The sequence below is a fragment of the Nicotiana attenuata genome, chromosome 8 (genome assembly GCF_001879085.1).
Source record: "Nicotiana attenuata strain UT chromosome 8, NIATTr2, whole genome shotgun sequence".
In the NCBI taxonomy this organism is placed as follows: Eukaryota; Viridiplantae; Streptophyta; class Magnoliopsida; order Solanales; family Solanaceae; genus Nicotiana; species Nicotiana attenuata.
This window is the reverse complement of record NC_031996.1, coordinates 35,799,432-35,808,146: the sequence shown is the minus strand read 5'-3', so window position 1 is coordinate 35,808,146 and position 8,715 is coordinate 35,799,432.

Genomic DNA, 8,715 nt, shown 5'->3' with positions numbered 1-8,715 from the left:
GCCGCTTTTGCAGCTCCGCTTCTGCTGTTCCCAAGCCGCAGAAGCGAAAAGATACCAGAAGCAGCAGAACTGCTACCTCTTAACTTCCAAACTTCTTCCGTTAACCACCCGAAATCATCCCGAGGCCCCCGGGACCTTAACCAAAAGCACCAATACCACCTAATACCTAATTCAAACTTGTACCAATCTTAAAAACACCTAAAACAATACCGGAAACCCGATTAAATCAAGGATTCAAGCCTAGGAACTTCAATTTCCAACAAAACATGCTTTAGATCAAAAACCTACCTGAACCTCGTCCGAATGACCTGAAATTTTGCACACACATCCCAAATGACATGACGGAACTGCTGTATCTTCTGGAATTCCAATCCGACCCTCGGATCAAAAACTCACTATTGGACCGGAAACTTCAAAAATTCAAACTTCGGCATTTCAAGCCTAAATAAGCTACGGACTTCCAAAATATATTCCGAACATGCTCCCAACCCCGAAATCACCTAACGAAGCTAACAGAACCATCGGATTTCCATTCCGAGGTTGTCTTCACACTGTTCTGACTACGGACCATTTTTCAACACTTAAGCTCTCATTTAGGGATTAAGTGTCCCAAAACTCTCCAAAACTTAACACCGAATGTCCCGGCATACCAAAATAGCAGAACTGAACTTAGGGGAAGCAGTTAATGGGGGATCGGGGCGTAAATTCCAAAAACGACCGGCCGGGTCGTTACAAAAAATTACCAAAAAAAGGAGATTTCATAACTTAGAATAAGAGACAAGAATTAAAAGAAATAACCACTCAATATTTTATTTTTCTTCAAAAGGGAATAAAAGGATCCTCTAATGTGAAAGTCGAAATCGGCTTCGGCGAGCACTAAATCGAAACGAAAAAGACTACAAAAGATAGATCCGGTGTGGATTGTTCAACAATGTTATTTTGTGGAAGAGGAAGATACAGATGAATGGCATTCTCTGCAACTTTTCAGTGTTCATCTTCTCTATGTCGTCCTCTGAATAATTCAACAATTTCACGCACTTTGCCTCAGTCGTCTTCTTCACTCTCCTTTCGATCTTCGCCTTTACTTTTTAACCACAAAAAGTCTTTGTCTATTCGATCTGCTACACTTGAAGGTAATCATTTACATACTTGAGTTTTGGATTAATAGCTTAATAGAAAGGAAATCTGAAGAAGAACTCGACTATTTTGCCAGAGAGAGAGAGAGAAAGAGCAAGAGCGAATTGAAAATGAAAGAGAAAGAGGGGTGGGGAGAAAATCTGAAAGAGAAAACTGACTTGGGAATGGAAAAGTTTCCTCCGCATAAAGAAAAAGAATGGGGGCGGCGATATGGCTAATCAGTGAAAATAATTTTTTAACATTATAGAAACTGGGCCATACCGGGTAAGAAGGAAAAATATAGGCCCAATTTTGTTAGAATGTTGGGCCAACTGACAATGAGAGTAATTCATAACAAAAAAAAATTAATAAACAAAGTTTTATTTGGCTTCAAAATTCTATATATTAGGAAAATAATTATGTAAGGTACACCGTAAGAGTTGAAAATGGAGAACTTTTAGAACTAAAAGGAATTGAAAAATTAATGTCCTAAATATTACGAAAATAATTAAATGACTATTTCTATATATTAGAAAATTAATTCAATGACTATTTCTATATATTAGAAAAATAATTAATTGACTATTTTATCTTGTGTGAACTCTAATTTTTGAAGGGTAAAAAAGGCGAACGACATTTCACTAAGGGCCTTCGTGCTTTTAATATAACTAGTCTTACGGTAGGCGCTTTGCGCGTGTACTCTATAATCATGAATATATAACTTTTAAATATTACATATCCATATTCACCAATGTGTATGAGTTATTAAAAAAATTATAGAAAAAAAATTTCCTAAAAATGATGAATGTTAATCCTATTTAGCTAACGTATAAGAAAAAATCATGCCCTACATAAATTTTCAGATGCTTTATTATGAATTCTCGCTTTGTCCCCACTTATCGAAGTTATTTAATTGTCTTCTTAATTTTTTAATTAATTAGCATATGCTTAATATAAATAAGTGAAATGATAAGATCATATTTATATATCTCGTTATCTCCTACTAAATTAGATTATTTGAACATGAAGAAAAATTGCCAAGTTTTCATTCAAAAGTTATTTATAAATTTGAAAAATAATATCATGAAGTTGAAAAATAATTAAATTGAACTTTTTATTCAGTTAATTAAGAGCTTAATTATATAGCTATTTTAATATCAAAATTTTGCTGCCTTTGTTAGTTTTCAAATTATGGTTGGGTTATTGTTCTATTATAAGTTTGGCCGTTTCCTTCCATTAATTGTATCCATATCCTCTTAGGAAATATAACACGTACACATTTATATTATTAGTATTGTAATATTATAATATTATATATGGTAAATGTAATTTATTTTGATATCTTAGATATTAGGATTTTTGTGTAGTCGTTCAAATAAGAAAAAAATTAATAAGTAAAGTTTTAGTTGACTTCAAAATGCAAAATATTAGGAAAATATGACTATTTTGTCTATTGTGAAATTTATTTTAAAAGAGTAAAAAAGACGAACGACATTTCACTAAAGGCCTTCGTGCTTTTAATATAGTACTAGTCTCTATGTACGTGCTTTGCACGTATGTCCCAACTCCCATGGTGATTATTACGTAAACGTAATAAACTTTTAATATTTTCTTTTTTCCAAAATTTAACTACAAGTAACACGAGAAAGGAAAAGGAAAAATTCCAAACCAAAATGTATCCTCGATTGAGAAGGAAAAGTATTTTCCTCCAAAAATTATGTGAAGGAATCAAGAATGTAAAGATAATTTCAATGAAAGTACTTAAATACCTCGAACCATGTAACCTTAACTTCCATCTTCATTGAATCATCTTCTCGATGACCTCAGTCAACCAGAGATCAAGTTAGTCGAACACTGTATGTTCACTTAAGTAGGAGTATATATATTTTGAAGGTAAACAAGGGTTCAACCAAAGACATATCGCAAACATATTCAGAGGTACTGAAGTGATATTTACGTTTCAAAATACAATTATTTAGTCATATTAAAGTTTTATGTAGGACAGAGTATATAAAAGAAGATAAATCAACAATCTTTCAAATTTAAAGACAAACTCGCCTAACAATTTATTAGGCATATTATAATATAGTAGCACTTTCAAAAAGGAATTAAATTGTGTTCTAAGATCCGCGTAGGTGAGTAGATACAATTACAGAAAGTCTAGAACCATACATACATATATAGATAGTATTATTTAGCTAATCCACAGATAATATGAAACCCATAAAGAATTATGTCGATAATGCTTTAAATCATCTTTGAACCTATCCCAAATTATTAAATCATTAAACGCGGTACAATTTTGCTTCATAGAAAGGCGTTCTCGACCTAATTATCAATACAAGAAATATACAGTCCTTCTAATAGCGTCTTCTTGTTGAGCCATGCTGCTCAGTCTTCTCTCTTCTTGATATTTCCTCTTCTTCAACAACAAAAAAGACACATCACCAAAGAGAAGTAAATCATTAAATATCTATTGATATTTTGGTTGTTATTCATGACATTATTCTTGAAATATGTTGATTGATCGTGATATTGATTGCTGCCATCAAGATTCGATCTCTCGTAACTATCCCCACCACTCATGATCAGTGCCAAAACCTTTCACGATCCCAATTCGCCCTCTGTGAACCATCGTGACGGCACCTAGTCTCTACGACTAGGTAAGCCTAAATTGCGGAAAAGAAACCAAAAATCTACGGAAGTAAAACAATTTAAAACAGAAATAAAAAATAACCAGTGTATAAATGTGCCGCTCGGCATACACCATATTTAACTCTTAAAACGAACACATAAATCCAAGACCCGGAAACCCATGAACCACAAGCTAAGAAGTACTACACAGCTCTAACTCCAGAATGTCTAACAAGAACTGAAAATACAGAAGGGCTAATACTAAACAGCAAGAATAGAAAGAGACTCCTCGGTCTGCGGACGCAGCGGATATACCTTGAAGTCCCTACTCGCCTCAAGGATGATAAGACTGAGCGAATGTACCTGGAGCTGCACATGAAAAACATGCGCAGAAGGGGCATGAGTACACCACAGCGGTACTCAGTAAGTGCCAAGCCTAACCTCGGTTGAGTAGTGACGAGGAAGGTCAGGGCCCTACTGAGGTTAAAAAAGATAGTAGGTTTAACAGTGTGAAATAAACAGTGTAAATAAGTAACACAAGATATAAAGGACAACAACAACTATCACAGAGGCAAGTAAAACAGAGTAAGAGAATATAGCTCAGCTCCAAGATAACAACCGGGGATCTCCCAGGATACCGTCCTGTAGTCCCCAAATATAAATACCATATCCAGTGGATCTCCCGGGTGTAGTCCCGTAGTCCAACTCATAAATGTGTAGGGGGATCTCCCGGAATGCAATTCCGTCGTCACAAAGTAAACATACAGGGGAGCTCTCGGGATACCGTCTCGTAGTCCCAAGGTAAAAGTGCAGGGGGATCTCCCGGAATACCGTTCCGTAGCCCAAAGTAAACATACAGGGGAGCTCCCGGGATACCGTCCCGTAGTCCCAAAGTAAAAGTGTAGGGGGATCTCCCGGAATACCGTTCCGTAGTCCCAAAGTAAAAGTGCAGGGGAGCTCCCGGGATACCGTCCCGTAGTCCCAAAGTAAATATGCAGCAACAACAAGAATTCAATCCAATCAATTTCATATCAAAGTGAAGCAGGTAATCCTAGCCTAGCATGGTGCACGTAATACAATTAAGGCAATTAAGGCAAATAGAGCAATTTAGATAAGTAGACATGCTTCTCTAGGCTACAGCAGGTTTAATTTCCAAACAGTGTAAGCAAGGAAAAGGAAGAACACAATTTAAGGTTATTTTTAATGAAAAACCGGATTTCCAACAATTAGCACAAGTACGCGCTCGTCACTTCACGTACGAGGCATTCAAATTACCACAATATCAATACTAAGGGGAAAAGTTCCCCCACACAAGGTTAGACAAGCCACTTACCTCGAACCGGCTCAAAATCAACCCGAGATCACGTTCTTGCCACGAGTATTCGACTCCAAATGGACCAAATCTATTCAATCCAATTTCATAATGTAAATAACACCTCAAGTAACTGATTCCACAATTAAATTCTAAGCTAATACGCGAAATTAGGTAAAATGACCAAAACGCCCCTCAGGCCCACGTCTCGGAATCGGATAAAATTTACATTTTCAGAACCTCCTACTCTCACGAGTTCATACATACCAAGAACACTGAAATCGGGGTCCAAATGACCCCTCAAATCCTCATTTAAAGGCCTCTTAAACTCAAGCCCTAATTACCCATTTTTTCCCAAATTTCTCATCACTAATTAGGTCTTTAATCACATAAAAACGAGTTAGAAAGTCAAAAATGTTACCTCCAAGTGATTCCCCTTTGTTTTCCTCAAAGTCTCTCTCAAAAGCTTCAAATCCGGATGAAAAATGGTGAAAGGATGGCTCAATTTCGCAAAGGCAACTAAATATAGGTTCTGCCCAGCGATTCCCGCATTTGCGGCCCTGGGACCGCATCTGCGGTCCAGCTTCTGCGGTACCTACGTCGCATCTGCGACATTCATTAAATGACCCAGAAACCGCATCTGCGGTTGGCCTTCCGCAGATGCGCCACCGCTTCTGCGGTATTCCTTCCGCATCTGCGGAACCTGAAGGAAAGTCCAAAATCCGCTTCTGCGGTCTTCTTAGCCGCATCTGCGGCGCTGCATCTGCGATTCCCAAACCGCAGATGCGAAAATACCAAAAGCAGCAAAAAAAATACAGCAGCTGCAACATTTCTCAAAACTCCCCGTCAACCACCCAAAATCAGCCCGAGGTCCCCCCGGGACCTCAACCAAAGGCACCAACAAGTCTAATACCACTCCCCAAATTTGTACCAATCCTTAAAACACCTAAAACAACATCGAAACCTCAAATTAACCATGGATTCAAGCCTAAGAACTCCAAATTTCTCAAAATACGCTTTCGATCAAAAAGTCTATCAAACCTCGTCCGAATGACCTGAAATTTTGCACACACGTCCCAAATGACATAACGGAACTACAGCAACTCTCGGAATTCCATTCCGACCCACGGATTAAGAACTCGCTATCAAACCAGAAACTTCAAAATTCGACCTTTCGGCATTTCAAGCCTAAATTAGCTATGGACCTCCAAAACACAATCCGACCATGCCCCTAAACCCAAAATTATCTAACGGAGCTAACGGAACCCTCGGATTTCTATTCCGAGGCCGTCTTCACACTGTTCCGACTACGATAAATTTTTCAACACTTAAGCTCTCATTTGGGAACTAAGTGTCCCAAAACTCTCCGAAACTCAAAACCGAACGTCCCGGCAATTCAAAATAGCAGAAATAAACTTGGGGAAAATAGTTGATAGAGGATCGGGGCGTTAAATTCCTAGGACGACCGGCCGGGTCGTCACATCCTCCTACACTTAAACATTCGTTCGTCCTCGAACGAGCATAGAAACATACCTGAAGTGAAGCTGCTCATGGCCCCAACTGCTGAGCGACGCGCTAGAGCTCAAAACGACCGGTCGGGTCGTTACAAAACCCTTGCTTCAAGACTCTAGAACCCCCGAAAAAGGCGAGAGAAAAAGGAACAAAAAGAAAAGAAAAACGTTAAGGGAAAAAAGTATATATATCCTCTCAACCATGCACAAATCAGTACATTAGGGAGGAAATTAGCAATAAAAAAAGAGAGCAAAACTAAAGCCACAAAAAAGAATTATGCTAGGAGGTGGAAAGCTAACTAGGAGCACCGAAGGACGCAAAGTTTTGGATAACACATACATGTAATGAATAGAAAATTTAACTATAACACTATATAAATTACCTCAATAAATAACCTACATAAAATACTAACCTACATATGCAAGGATAACCATTACTCAAAAGTATAGAGCATTGGGCTAAAACGCCTTGAACAAAAAGTGGAAGAAAGAAAAGCTGTAATTCATAAGCAAGTCGTGCATTAAAAACAAAGGTTCTTACACTGCAATATAAGAATCCAATGACGAACTGAGGGAGACGCATCTTCATCTAATTTAATCTCAATTACTTTGGAGTTCCAACAAAATTTAATAGAAAAATTACATACTAATAATGTTCTTTTATAGACAAGAAAAAGGAATATAATTTTTCCGACATGAAATGACTTGGAGTTGGAAGTCTTTTTGTAGGGATCAAATTGTGTAGTCAAACCTAATTCAACAATAGGTTCGGCAATCGATTGATATCAGAATCCCATGAAAATTGAATTATACTTGACTTGAACGACCTTGGTATTAGGAACTCAATTAGCGGTGCTTACTATTTTATCCAAGGTGCAATGAAGCTTAATTTAACTAATAAAGGGTATAAAAGCCGATCAATATTTTAAAGATATTTTTGTCGTTCAACATTTAGCGAGGAACATTCGTGCTTTTATAATAATATAAATAGATAGATAGATAGATAGATATAGATATAGATATAGATATAGATATAGATATAGATATAGATATAGATATATTCACTAAAAAATAAGTCATATGAGTTTTATTATTTTAGAATATCATAAGTTGTTCCTTTATCTAAACTAGCCATCCGAATTTAAAGAAAATAGGTCACTAAAAACATTGTTAACATTACATATCTATCTAAACTGATTATCCAACTTTAGAAAAACTTAAATCAGTTTGTTTTACAACTTTAAATAACAAAGGTATTCTTTACTATAAATTCTTATTAAATTAAATACATAAATTCTAACAAAATATTTTTACTTAATGTACTACTGGAAAAGGCAAATTTATAAACTTTTATAGCATTAGACAATGTCAGTGAACCATGCTCATTGAGTATTTCAAAACTTGTTCAAGAGACAATAAAGTACATATGTACCACTACAAAAAATTAACGGAAGATTATGTCTAGAACCCTCAATCATAGATATTGAGAAAAATAAAAAATAAAAGATTTATAATTGGTTGATCTTTTAAAAAAGGGCAAACCCATATGCGGCCCCCTGAAGTTGGCTTCACTTTTCATTTTGGCACTTTTACTTCGACCTTTTTCATTTTGAACTCCAACTCATCCTCTCATGTGCTACTTAAACACAAAACATTGACTTGTCATATTGTCTGATTTACACCTCTTTTGAGCGCGTGAAAAGCTGAATTTTTTTTTCTTTTAATTTTTTATCTTTCTGCTTTCTCCTTCTTCCATTTCCACTACCAATTCCGCCGCCAACACCACTTTTTCCACAGAAGAAAAAGTTATGGTTGTTTGGTGTGTCCTTGCTTTCTTCTTATTATTCTTCAGAAGGCCTTCTACAAACCCTTGTGAAGGAGGCAAGTACCAGGAAATAGAGGCAACATTTGAGAGTGTATGCTTCCAAAGTCGTGCACTTCTGCAATTCTGTCGCCAACACCACCACTACCAATTCATCCGCCAACACCAATTTCTGCTTCCTCCATTACCAATTCCGCCACCAACACCACCAGTGCAATTCTGCAATCTACACTTTCAAAGCCGTCAACGGCAATAGAGACCCATAGATTTGCCGTCAAATACTCCGTAAAATCTCCATCCTTCACAAGAAGAATTCTCCT